General features: G+C 43.0%; 2 long non-coding RNA genes across 2 annotated transcripts; one reads left to right on the forward strand and one right to left on the reverse strand.

Annotated features, from left to right (window-relative positions):
• Positions 1-1736: 1736 nt before the first annotated feature.
• On the forward strand, positions 1737-3534 carry LOC306825355. Its single transcript, XR_013779244.1, has 3 exons — positions 1737-2236; positions 2517-2820; positions 3309-3534. It is a non-coding gene; the product is annotated as an uncharacterized lncRNA (long non-coding RNA).
• A 7297-nt stretch (positions 3535-10831) lies between these two features.
• On the reverse strand, positions 10832-12417 carry LOC306825995. The gene is made up of 3 exons (XR_013779342.1): positions 11978-12417; positions 11448-11708; positions 10832-11292 (listed from the first exon to the last, which is right to left on the reverse strand). It is a non-coding gene; the product is annotated as an uncharacterized lncRNA (long non-coding RNA).
• Between the last annotated feature and the right edge of the window lie 1677 nt (positions 12418-14094).

Here is a 14094-nt window from a genome sequence, read left to right on the forward strand (position 1 = left end):
GCGTTCAGATTTTCAAGGAATTCTGAGTTTCCGAGGCGTGCGCCTGAAACGGAGCTGTGGCTGTCATCCAGCCCATCGACGCAAGGACTGTAAGGAGGCTGAGCGACGGACACCGAGGCAATAGGAACAACGGGAAGGGAACTTCCCTCAATTTCACGTGTAACATATTTTTTAATCATGTTCACGTGACAGACGCAAGTTTTCTTTTTACAATCGGGAGTTTGAATGACATATTCAGTTGCACTAAGTTTGCGGTCAACCACGTATGGGCCAGCAAACTTAGCATGGAGGCTAGGACCAGTGACGGGTGACAGGACCAGCACCTGCTCCCCCGGCTGAAATGTCCGAGCAACAGGCTTTCATTTTGGACTGTGCCACAGCGAGGGCTTCACGGGCCAAGCTACACTCTTTGTGCAGCCTTTCTTTAACCCTTGTGTAATGTTCATATTGTTGTTACTCAGCCAGCGTTTGTGGGTCTGATGGACCCGTTGCATTTTGTGGCTCCTTTAATGCCTCACAATCAAACACTTTTATGTTAAAATACTGAACAGATGTTTACCTTATCCCAATTACAAGCAGTATAAACAATACATATGGTTAATATTTGCCCTTTACCTTTGTTAGGTCACATTTATAACTTATTATTTAAAACATAAAGAAAATCAATTAAAATCAAGATATGAGTGGAAACAAATTTACAAGTGAAGCAAGGTTTTTCAAAACTACTGACTTTTATTTCTTTGAACTTGAAATTTAACCCATTCAGGTGCACAACACAGGCTGAGGTGGGAGCTCTGACCTGTTTTTCCTTATTGTTCCCACCATGGTCAGCTTCCTCTTCAGGAGCTCCTGTGCGAGGTAAAAAAATTGTCGCATGTGATGTTGTGTCCACTGAGTCCCTGAGACATGTCGAGGACAACTCTAATTCCTTGGTTTTTCTCGGGGGCTCCTCCATCAGGTTTCCCTGTGTAGACTTGTAAGTTCCAAGCATATGAGGAAGTGGCATCACAGGCAGCCCAGATCTTTAGACCATACTTTGTAGGTTTAGATGGTATAGGGGATGGAAAGGGGCAGCGGCCCCTAAATGGCATCAACTGTTCATCAATGGTGACATTTGGCCCAGGGTTGTACAGCAGGGGGAGGCGGCGCACCCACTTGTCCCACACTGTCCTGATGGCAGCGAGTTTGTCTCTCTGCCGTCGAGCTGGTCTGTCATCTCGGTTGTCAAAACGGATAATCCTGGAAATGATGTGAAAGTTTTCCAGAGACATTGTTGCATGGAAAATTTCTCTGCCAGTTTCTGCATCCCACAGGGATTCTGCGGATTCCCCTTTGGACCTGAAAACTCCAGCAAGGATGAGAACTCCGAAGTAAGCATGTAATTGGGTTTGGTGTGTAGTCATTAAATATGTATTCTGATATATGTTCTTCACAGAAAATGAGCCAAAGTCAGTGAGTCTCAGTTTGAAAAATTTATTAATTGTATCATATTTTTTTTTAATGAAAACGGGTCCCACAGACCCGAACACCACACATGGGTTAAAGGAACTAACATAGTCCGACAAAGTAACACTATGCTTAGACTCTGAGAGCAACTTCTCTCTCAGCAGACGCAAAGGACCGCGCACGGTGTGGCCAAAAACTAACTCAGCGGGGCTAAACCCCAGTGACTCTTGTGCAGTCTCCCTTACAGCAAACAGCAGCCACGACCTTCATCCCAGTCGAGTCAAAATCACTATGAAGTGCCTTTGGTGTCCTCATCAAAGACACTCAGTCATCATAAAAATGTAGCCAAATAATTAAAGTCTGAGGTCTTATTATAAGTGGCAACAGATTTGCACACATATCAGTTCAATGATAACTCTTTTAAAATGTGTTTCCTTAATTTTATACGTTTTTCTTTCATTGGATGTGTGTGATTTTGGCATGTCCCACACACTGATCTGCTAACTACAGTGTGTGTGATAAGTGGTTAAAGGAGACGAAATTAAAAAAAAAAATTACATGGTTTTGTTGACCACAATACGTTATTTATTAAAACAAGTAATTTTGATCATGGATATTCTATTTTCATAACCACACTGAACATTTTGCATGTGTCACTAAAATTGCTGTCCACCCTGTCATAATGGGGTAACTGCCCCTTTAAGAAGCCCACTGATGTTTTCAGTGACACCATGACAAGCATTTTGTCTTTCTTCAATGGAGGTTGAAGCAGTTGCTAGTTAGAGATTAAGTATTTACACTTATTTTTCAAAATTTTGTATCAAATTATCATATTATTATTAGCTGTCAAGCTTAACATGTCCACTCTGTCATAGTGAAATATCAATTGATATAAAAACAAGAAGGACATGCACATAGTTTAGGCCACAAGCTGATATGTTACACATATTACAACAGCTATTACACACATTATATAGCAGTAAATAGTGAGAATGGACAGTATGATATAATGACAAGACAAGCCTAGTTTACCAGGACTGCCAATTAAAGTTTGAATCGTCTTTTTCAAGGAATGAGATCGAAAGGAGCCGAGAATGCTAGGAGATATAGGGAACATCGTGACACTAACCCAGAAAGAAGAAGAGAGTATCTTGAGAAAGAAAGGGAGAAATGAAAAAAAGACAGAGAGACTGGAAAGAAGAAGGGCATCAATGACCTGAGTGAGAGAGAAAAGAGGGCACAAAGAAAGAAATGGAGAGAGGCGAGAAGTAAAGCCAGAGCTAGAAACAGGGCCAGTGCTTCACGACAGTTAGACACACCACCCAACTCCCCTGCTGAAACTCCTGAAAATCAGCGTGAGCCAGGGCCCTCCAGGTTAGAAAGTTTAGATTTATTTGAAGATCAATTGACAACTGATTATGCCATACTCAGGATCACTATATTTAGATTTTAACCTTTGTGGGATTTTTGGGGGGGGGATTTGTTAAACTATACCTTTTTGGAAAAGTTATGGTATAAGGAGTAAGAAAATCAATGTTTTTTAAATGGCCGCTGTTAAACTGTAATTTCTAATATCTCAGCTTCTGAATAAACTGGAATGTTGATTTTATTCAAAAGCTTAGATATTAGAAATCAAAGTTTCATGGCGGCCATTTTTAAAAAAAATAAAAGACCTGGGCAAATGCAAACATTGATTTTCTGACTCCTTATACCATAACCTTTCCAAAAATGTATAGTTCAACAATTCCCCCCAAAAAATCCCGCAAAATTATATAGTGAACCTGACTATCATATTGATAATTAACTTGCTAAAATCTTATAAAAAAACACAAAATAATTGCAAGTACAAATATGTGTTTCAGGCAACAGCGTCAAGGGAAAAGCATTTGAAGGAGGTCAAAGACAAAACTGAGAAAACAGATCGAAATATTAGAGGCACAACTTTCAAAAGAGAAAAGTAAAACTGAGAAATATAAGAAGAGGTACTATAGGGCCAAGAAAGAAAGTGTCTCCAAATCACCACGAACAAAAGTCAATGCTTTGTTGGCACGTCAAAAAGTAAATTCACCAATCAAACAAGCTCTTCTTTTCCATTAGAAGAAAATATGAACATGCAAAAACAAACAGAGAGAAGCAGCTGATAGCAAATGTGGTCAGTGGAAACATTCTGAAAAAGTATAAGTTCCAGAAGCATGCCCAGACTGCTTTTGGCTTCTCTAAGAAGAGAGCAAAGTATCCTGTGGATCTAACCTACCGTGGGAGGAGGTGCTTCAGTCGAAATGAGATTCGGAAGAGCGTTACATCATTTTTTCTTCAAGATGATGTTAGTCGCATGACAACTGGCCGCAAACAAACAGTCACACGCCTGAAGAAAGAAAAGCAAAAGAGGTTGCTTACTGATACCATGAAGAACTTGCATAGGAGGTTTCTTTCTGAGCACATAGGCCACATGTCATACACCTCTTTTTGCCGTCTCAGACCCTTTTGGGTGGTAACCCCCTCTTCTTCTGACCGTGACACATGTCTCTGCAAAAAACATGAGAACTTGCAATTCATTGCAAATGCCATGCAGAGGCAAGGGTTACTGTCCTCAAGAAATATTGAGGAAATGTCTGTGACCCGAAAGCCAAGATCTGTGCTTATGGTGAGTGCAATGAATGCCTCCTAACTTGTCACCCGATGCTGAAAACCCCTGGGGAAGAGAATGTTTGTTTATCTCAGTGGATGACAGAGAAGATCAAGAAGGATGAGAAGGTGTCAATAATAACAGTGAAAAGGGAGATAACAACAATAGAGCATGACCTTATGTTACGTGCCGTAGTGTGTGTGTGTGTGGTTTGTCTCTGTCTGTGTTGCAGGTTCACATCGGAGGTGCCGCGCAGTGGGTTCCAATCAGGCAATCAGGATGGGAGATATAAAGGAGGAGCTGGTGTGCTGCTGGGTCTCTCTCTCGCTTCTGTGTGCTCGCCGTCCACGTTGCTGATGTGCTTGCTGTGTGCTCGCTCGCCGTCCACGTTGCTGATGTGCTTGCTGTGTGCTCGCTCGCCGTCCACGTTGCTGTTTTTCTCGCCTTCCACGTTGCTGGTGTGCTGCGGTGGTTGCTGCTCGTGTCGTGCAGTCGGTCCTGTGTGTTGGGATCTTCCGTTTAGTTTAGTAGCTTGTCGTCCCTCATTTTGAGTGGATTGTTTTGTGTTGAGAGTTGTTTGTAAATAAATAAGTTTGTTTATAATCCTACCTGACGCTTTATCTTTTTCCCTCCCGGTTTGTATTATTTAGTTTGTAAATTGTGTTGCTTCTGAGCGCCCTAGACAGCTCGGAACGTAACACCTTAACACAGATTTCCAGGAGAGGCTTGTCCGTTTTTGGAGGCATGTCTTTAACATTAAATGGCAGTTTGATGCCTGCAGGGAGCTCAGAAGGAGTCTGAAGCACAATGAGTCCCTCATCCATATAGATTTTAGTGAAAATTACTCATGTAAGTACAGCGAAGAAATACAATCTGTGCATTTTGGAGGTTCACACAAGCAGGCCACACTGCACACTGGAGTGCTCTACACAGCTGGTGGACAAGCGCCACACACCTTCTGCTCCATATCACCCTCCAGAAGACATGACCCTGTGGCCATCTGGGCCCACCTTGATCCAGTTCTGAAGGTAGTGAGAGAACGACACCCTCAAGTCAGCACACTTCATTTTTTCAGCGATGGGCCTGCAACACAGTATCGACACAAGGGAAATTTCTTCTACCTCTCAACAGAACCCTACAAGTATGGCTTCAAAGAAATAACATGGAATTTCTTTGAGGCTAATCATGGGAAGGGGGCACCAGACGGTGTGGATGGGACCCTCAAGAGGTCAGCAGACCGGATTGTAGCCCATGGAGGAGACATTCCTGATGCCCAGAGCTTGTATAACAAGCTGAAAAGCCTGGACACATCTGTCGAGCTGTTCTTCATCTCAGAGAGGGATATTGAATCAAAGCCTGAGGTACCTGCGATAGCTGCCATAAAAGGCACTATGAGAATCCACCAAGCTATCAGTCTGACACCTGGCCAAATGAAATACAGAGACATTTCATGTCTGAGTAAAAGAGAGGAAGGTGTTTCAGACTGCCCCTGCTTTAACCTTCAAGAGGTCACTCTAACTGTTTCATCTGACAAGTCCCAAACATGTGGAAAGACAACAGATAATCTGAGGAGACCAGAAATGATTGAGCAAAAGCACATTGGAGAGTGGTGCGTCGTTAATTATGACAACGAAGCATACCCAGGTATCATTATGGATGCAGAAGGGAACAGTGTGAAAGTTAAGTGTATGCAACACAATGGCATAAACAAGTTCCGTTGGCCAAGTCTTCAGGACGACATCTGTTGGTACCATGACCGGCAGGTACTTTGCCTAATACCAGAGCCACAGGCTCTGAACAAGCGCTCTGTACAGATCGAAGAGTCTGCATGGAAGTATGCCGAACAGCAACTGCAGAACTGAGCCATGTCTCTGCAGAAAGGGAGAGAATGTTCGGAAGAAAAAAAATCTTCTTGTTCAACAGTTGAATGTTTTAATTTCATTGTGCAGAATTATTAACTAGAGTTTAATTTGCCCCTACATGGGAAAAGGCTTTTTTTACATAATGTTCTTGCATTGTTCGTCGCATTTATGAGGCCATTCACTGACATTTGTCAACATGTCCACCCTGTCATGCCCAGGGTCCACCGTATTATCTTCATGTTCTATGAAAATAAACCAATTATTTTCACAAGTACATGCCTTTTAAAGTCTGATGGAAGCGTTCTAAAGCACCCTGACTTTCCGGATGAAATGCACTAGAGACCTTGTGTCTAATCCCTAACTCTGACATGACTTGAGCAAATACCCTCGACATGAAATTTGAGCCTTGGTCACTCTGGATGCTCCGTGGAAGTCCGAAAGTGGAAAAAAACTTTACCAAAGCCTTCACAACGCCGCAAGTTTTTATTGAGCGCAACGGAATTGCTTCAGGATAACGTATCGCCGCGCACATCACAGTGAGGATATATTGGTGTCCTGACTTTGGTTTAGGGAGAGGACCAACACAATCCACGATAACCTGCTCAAATGGCTCCCCAACTACAGGAATTGGTTTTAACGGGGCAGCCCGTATCACCTGATTTGGCTTTCCAGAGACCTGACAGATGTGGCACGACCGGCAAAACCTCACAATGTCGGATTTAAGTCCTGGCCAAAAAAAAATAACGGAGGACACGATTGTAAGTCTTTCTAATTCCTAAATGGCCGGACATACAATGTTCGTGAGCTAAACTCAGGATATGGGCACGAAAAGCAACACAGTCTCATCCCCAACGCGTCACATATTGACGATCGGTCAGGACCCCATAGCGTCAGTTCTCGACGCACGGGGTACCCCTTTGGCGTTCATTTTCAACGCTGAGGGTCCTCCCATAAACTTCAATACAATTCCCAAAACGTCGTATATGAACGCTATGAGACAATCAATGAGGCAATCAAGCTCGTAGCAGCCTGATCGATATGGATGTAAAAACAATTAAGTATCTGTTTATATATTTGTATTAAAATGTAAAATCAGTGCGTTGAGATCACAACAGATCGAAACATTTAATGTGATTTAATTATATTCGTCCACGTTATTCTTTTTTACATCTATAAAATGACCGTCGGTGCGTCCGGGTTGCCAGGTCCCATATTTCCACTCCGAACTGAAAGGCTGCTATTTACGACGAACCAGCTCATCAGTGTCCTGGGAGGTTTAGTGGACTGGTAAGTATGCTGATGGACTCTAAATGGTGTGTGGAAATAACGGTTGGGGCTTTTCCTATTTTTTATGTTTGGCTTGTTTATCAAAGACACGGCAACGACAAGCGCAGGCGCACTTTGATGGGCTACTGTATACGTCCCAGCGACATTAACATTTTATTAGGGTGACCAAACGTCCTCTTTTGCCTGGACATGTCCACTTTTTACGTCCCGTCCGGGGCGTCCGGCCGGTTTTTATAAAATCATGAAAATGTCCGGGGTTCACTGTCTTTCAAGGAACCATCAAGTTTGTACTTAAACTGAGCGGCGCAAAATACTACGGTAGCTACTTCGTTGTGTGACGTACTTCTCGAGAGACTGCTTTGTGGGCGGCTCTGCGACGGGCACATTCACAGGGAACAGCTGACAGAGGCAACAGAGCTGACAGCGGAGCAGCATTGATTGCACACAAAATGCCGAAGCGTAAGTGCAGCTTCACAAACACTACAGCAGCTACACAGCAACAGCAAAGAGATGTCTTGCAAAGACTTTTATGCTTATTTGTTGAGCAACTGGAAACTGCTGGGAAAGACCAGTTCTGCAGAAACAATTAACAATTAACCTCAATAAAAAAATAATAGTAAATTTTTAGAATAATCAGCTTTACAGCACAGATTACATTCTAACCAGTACCAACTTTGTCATGTGTTGAAAAACCTTTTAAATCAATCACATTGACCACTTGTGGTTCAGGTGTTGTTTATGAAATGTCTTAAATGAACTGTGTTTTGTTGAAATACTAGTCCCCCATGATAGCAGCAGCTACATTTGAAGTATTTATGGAGCTCTTCAAGTCACATAATAATAAACGTGATCCTGCAGATATTTCCCAATACAAATCTAGGAAATTGAAAAGCATTACAAACCCAGCTAAGGAGAAATACTAAAGCTGTTAAAATTGAGAACCTCTGAAATAAAACTAAAAGATACAGGGTTTATGCAAAAACTTTACTGAAACTCAGTAAGCAAAAACAGACATATACAACAGGTTTCCGTTAAAATAATAACAAAATTGCCACATAAATATTCTCTGAAAACAACTCTCAGAGTCATTACTGTCTACATTGAGCGAGGCTGTAAGTCCCACTGTCAGTTATGTTTTCTAAGCTGAATGGTTTTGAAATTCTTCAGCAGGCTCCCATGTATCCTCCCAGGTTTTTCCACTGTAAAGAGAGGAAAGGAGAGAGAGATGGAGCAGGAAAACAAGTACTAAAGTCTGGGACTGTTTAGCAGACAGCAGAGATTAGGAAAACTCTAAAATGCATTTCTTCACAATAAAGTCCTTAAGGCCTTCTACAGGGGCTTGCTTGAATAAGTGCTTACATATTGCATCACCACCTATTACTACAACTGCAGCATCACTAACATGAAACTTTTCAAGAGGGCAGTAAGAGGAGCAGAGAAGATCCCCAGCATCTCCAAGAAATGTTCCAGAGCTCATGCCTTAGAAAGAAGCTGATCATTAAAATAGATCCATTAAGGCCCCTCCACTCACTCCTACATCTTCTGCCCTCAAATTAGAAATAGCTTAGTATCAGAACTAAGTCCAAATCAGAAACAATTATTTGTTTTAAAACAACAACATAATAGAGAGCATAATATAATGTGTAAATCACTTTAAGTCCAAAAAATAGTCAAGAAAGGCCCTGTGTCCACCTAGCGTTTTTTCTGGATTATGACCTTCATAATGATGGAGCCGCTCCGATCAGACACGGAGCGAAAAGGATGTGGCTACAACACAATCAGTAGGACACAAGAATATAGGGAATATCTTTGCCTTGTCCAGGAGTTGCTACTGGATGAAGTCCGGTTCCAGTCATATTTTAGGCTAACTAAAATTACATAAATCCATCCATCCATTTTCTACCGCTTATCTGGGGCCGGGTCACTCAGGCAGCAGTCTAAGCAGAGACGCCCAGAGTTCCCTCACCCCAGACACTTCCTCCAGCTTTTCCGGTGGGACCCCGAGGAGTTCCCCAGGCCAGCCCAGAGACATAGGCTCAATCCCAAGTGTCTTATTTGCAGTCTCCTTGGTTCTCGGCCGAACCGGAAGTAGTTCCAAAGCCGCCATGTTGAGGATCGTCCCAAAGCTCTTATAGCAAACGGGGGAGAGAGGATTGAGGAGAGAGGAGGCTGATCCGAGGAGCGATGACCGAGGACAGACACGCCCCCTTCTCGTATATCACTCACTGATTGGACGCTGCACAGGATCAGACTTCAGTGAAACTTCTCAACATGAGCAGAGTTTAATACGGGAGAAAAGACGGACATTAAAAAGACGCTAAACGGAGCGTGGGACATTTAAACAGATGATGAACATCAGTGAGTTTGTAAAGAGTCGCTCTGTGATGAGCTGGGATTAAAAAGAGTCTGACGAAGAGGAGTCCGTTTTATATTCTCACTTATTTATCTTCACAAAGTTTCATCATTTAGATTCTAATCAATCATTTTCAGTATCCTGACACATAAATATCTGTGTTTATAAAATACAGAGTTGGTTGTCTAAATACAGGCTAGGTTCCGTCCAAACTGTTTAATAATAATCAATAATTATAGACAATTCAAAATGAAATCTTTGAGTCAGTACACACAGTCCTTTTGGTTTGAGTAGACTGCAGGTTGTTCTTCAGGTGTTTCTTATCAGGTAAAGACACTAAACACTGTAACTGTGTGTGTTTGATGAGAAATAATACAGTGCGTGTTTGTGTGGACATAAACAGCTGTTCGGCTGATTGACAGCTGAACGTGATCAGCTGATGTCGCGTCATGTGACGCTGTCGAGGAAACGACGTCTCATGTGTCTTAAAGCTGATTTCCCCGGTCCTCTCTCCTCGGCTTTGTTTCCTCCGTGCATCTCTGGTGGGCGGGACTAAGACGCAAGTGGAGGAGACAACTCGGAGGACACTCGGTGCAAATAAGGGACTTGGGATTGAGACATAGGGCCTTTCTCAGTTCCCTTATTTGCACCGAGTGTCCTCCGAGTTGTCTCCTCCACTTGCGTCTTAGTCCCGCCCACCAGAGATGCACGAAGGAAACGAAGCCGAGGAGAGAGGACCGAGGAAATCAGCTTTAAGACACCTGAGACGTCGTTTCCTCGACAGCGTCACATGACGCGACATCAGCTGATCACGTTCAGCTGTCAATCAGCCGAACAGCTGTTTATGTCCACACAAACACGCACTGTATTATTTCTCATCAAACACACACACTGTATTATTTCTAATCAAACACAGTTACAGTGTTTAGTGTCTTTACCGGATAACAAACACCTGAAGAACAACCTGCAGTCTACTCAAACCAAAAGCACAGTTACTACTGACTCAAAGATTTCATTTTGAATTGTCTATAATTATTGATTATTATTAAACAGTTTGGACTGAACCTAGCCTGTATTTAGACAACCAACTCTGTATTTTATAAACGGATATTTATGTGTCAGGATACTGAAAATGATTGATTAGAATCTAAATGATGAAATGTTCAGAAGATAAATACGTGAGAATATAAAACGGACTCCTCTTCATGTCAGACTCTTTTTAATCCCAGCTCGTCACAGAGCGACTCTTTACAAACTCACTGATGTTCATCATCTGTTTAAATGTCCCACGCTCCGTTTAGCGTCTTTTTAATGTCCCTCTTTTCTCCCCTATTAAACTCTGCTCATGTTGAGAAGTTTCACTGAAGTCTGATCCTGTGCAGCGTCCAATCAGTGAGTGATATACGAGAAGGGGGCGTGTCTGTCAGTGAAAAGACTTCCGTGAAGTCAGCTCTCGTGTCTCCTCGGTCATCGCTCCTCGGATCAGCCTCCTCTCTCCTCGATCCTCTCTCCTCCGTTCGCTATTAGAGCTTTGGGACGATCCTCAACATGGCGGCTTTGGAACAACTTCCGGTTCGGCCGAGGACCGAGGACCGAGGAGACTGCAAATAAGAAAAGTGAGATGTACCCATAGTCTCTCCAGCGTGTCCTGGGTCGACCCCAAGGCCTCCTCCCAGTGGGACATGCCCGGAACACCTCCCTAGGGAGTAGCGGCTCTACTCCGAGCTTATCCCTTGTGACTGAGCTATTAATTAAATAAATATGAAACTGAAATGGCCAAGACTAACTTCTCCTCCATTGTTTTTGGTTGCCAAGGTGACAAGTACATGCCTTTCAACCAAGAGCGAAAAAAAAAAAAAAAACAGCAGAGCACTTGTTGAAAAGCTGCTGGGCGCTGTGCTTTTCATCCAGACAGCCGCTTTCTGCTGAAAACGCTCACTACCCGTTAAAAACAACTGAAAAAAGACATTGGCGCTGGGAAAAAAACGCTTGGTGGACAAGGGGCCTAAGTCAGTGAAACAAGCAAGCATAAAATTAGCTAGAAAAAGCATCAATTCATATCTTACCTCATTCATTCTTTTTTCAATTATTGTTTCAAATAAGAAAACTTTTTGCCTGCTACATTTTCGACAGCCTGTCATGATGAAAATGCAAGAAAAAAACATTATGCCATCCACAAAATGCTTTGTAGAATATTCAAGAAGTTCAAAATACTCAAGTCAGGCAATCAAAATATGTGGGGTAAACGGACACTGGATATTCAGAGATCAGCATGAACTATTACTATTAAGATAGTGCAGTAAAATAACCAAAGAAATGTGAAAATATAAATAATATTGGATGGGTGGGGTTTATATTGGATGGATAATGGAAACAATACCCTTTTAAAACATTTTCCCTTACCCTTTCTTTTCCTTTTCTCCTGTGGCCCCTCCTTACTCTGAAGCCGGGACGGGCTAGAGGATGAAATTGAGGTTGTAATTTGTTACACTAACTGGGGTAATAAAGAGATGGTAAGGGTATTTGTCGTTGAGGGGTTTTTGTACCTATCTTCCTCTGCTGCACAGACTGAGCCAAAGGATCTGTCGATGGTTGAGTCAGCATGAGGGGGGACGGTTTGGGAGACACAGGGACCAGGTTGAGAATATACATTTCGTCTTCCTGGTCCTCCGTATCGGGCTGCTGCTGGTTTGCAAGGGCGTCTGGCTGCTGGTTTGCAAGGGCGTCTGGCTGCTGGTTTGCAAGGGCGTCTGGCTGCTGGTTTGCAAGGGCGTCTGGCTGCTGGTTTGCAACGGCGTCTGGCTGCTGGTTTGCAAGGGTGTATGGCTGCTGGTTTGCAAGGGTGTATGGCTGCTGGTTTGCAAGGGCATCTGGCTGCTGGTTTGGCCCAATGAACATTGGGAGCGTTGGGCGCGCATAATGACGTCATTTGTAAACAAAGAAGAATTATTACATTTAAAAAAATAATAATAATAAAACGCAGCATGTAGCCTCGGGCAACCAATACCCACAACAGAGTTGCTTTAATTATGTTATTTTAGATTTATAAAATGTTAATGTCGCTGGGACGTATACAGTAGCCCATCAAAGTGCGCCTGCACTTGTCGTTGCCATGTCTTTGATAAACAAGCCAAACATAAAAAATAGGAAAAGCCCCAACCGTTATTTCCACACACCTTTTAGAGTCCATCAGCATACTTACTAGTCCACTAAACCTCCCAGAACACTGATGAGCTGGTTCGCCGTAAATAGCAGCCTTTCAGTTCGGCGTGGAAATATGGGACCTGGCAACCCGGACATTTTATAGATGTAAAAAAGAATAACGTGGACGAATATAATTAAATCACATTAAATGTTTCGATCTGTTGTGATCTCAACGCACTGATTTTACATTTTAATACAAATATATAAACAGATACTTAATTGTTTTTACATCCATATCGATCAGGCTGCTACGAGCTTGATTGCCTCATTGATTGTCTCATAGCGTCCATATACAACGTTTAGGGAATTGTATTGAAGTTTATGGGAGGACCCTCAGCGTTGAAAATGAACGCCAAAGGGGTACCCCGTGCGTCGAGAACTGACGCTATGGGGTCCTGACCGATCGTCAATATGTGACGCGTTGGGGATGAGACTGTGTTGCGAAAAGGGTTTGGCACCACAACTTGGCACATGGACACGCGTGTAATACCAGAACTAGGAGACCAACGGCACATTAGGACTCCCTCATCATAAAGGTCGGAGACAGATGTGTTATTATTTGGCTTGGTTACCAGAGACTTGCAAGCTGACAAAGTCCTGTCAGATTCTTGGGCTTTGATTTCTTTATTTATAGGAAGTGTCAGGACAGTGTCATCAGGCTGAAGCTCAAACGAGATGGGTGTTTGTTTAAATTCCGAGCCGGAGTCACATGACTCAGAGTTTTTCATGAATGAATCACTGAGATCCACAACGTCTCCAATCTTACGAGATTGAGCACGGTTAACAGCACACAGGAAAAATAGTTACACCACTCAGCGCGGGGGCAGAAACAGTTTCGTAAAGAATCGGAGTTTCGATTACCTTGGGCGATGGGAAACTTTTCCCCCGGCCAAATCATTTCCGAGGATAAGATCTATGCGGGCTATTGGTAATTGGGGACGCACAGCAATCTGGAATTCTCCCTACACAAATTACTCCCCGCGCTATAATATCTTTGCCACTGTATGATTGCTGTGAGGTTTCAGTTCTGTTTTGTTGTTCTGTGGTTGTTTGTGTTGTCTTTTCTCCCCCTCCCTCTTCTGGTTTCTTCCTTCTGCAGGTATGTGAGTGGCAGGGGGTGTGGCTGGCTCCTCCAGGCAGCAGACGAGGCACACCTGACGTCTATCTAATCAACCCCTCCATATAAGCCTGGCTTGCACCCAACTACTCTGCCAGATAATTCCGTATTACTCGGTAGTGGTCACGTTTGCCTTCAAGCAAATTATTTTTGTAGCCTCTCGTTGCTTTTGTGCTTTTGGTGACTAGATGGACTGACT

The sequence above is a fragment of the Symphodus melops genome (genome assembly GCF_947650265.1).
Source record: "Symphodus melops genome assembly, chromosome: 6".
Lineage (NCBI taxonomy): Eukaryota > Metazoa > Chordata > Actinopteri > Labriformes > Labridae > Symphodus > Symphodus melops.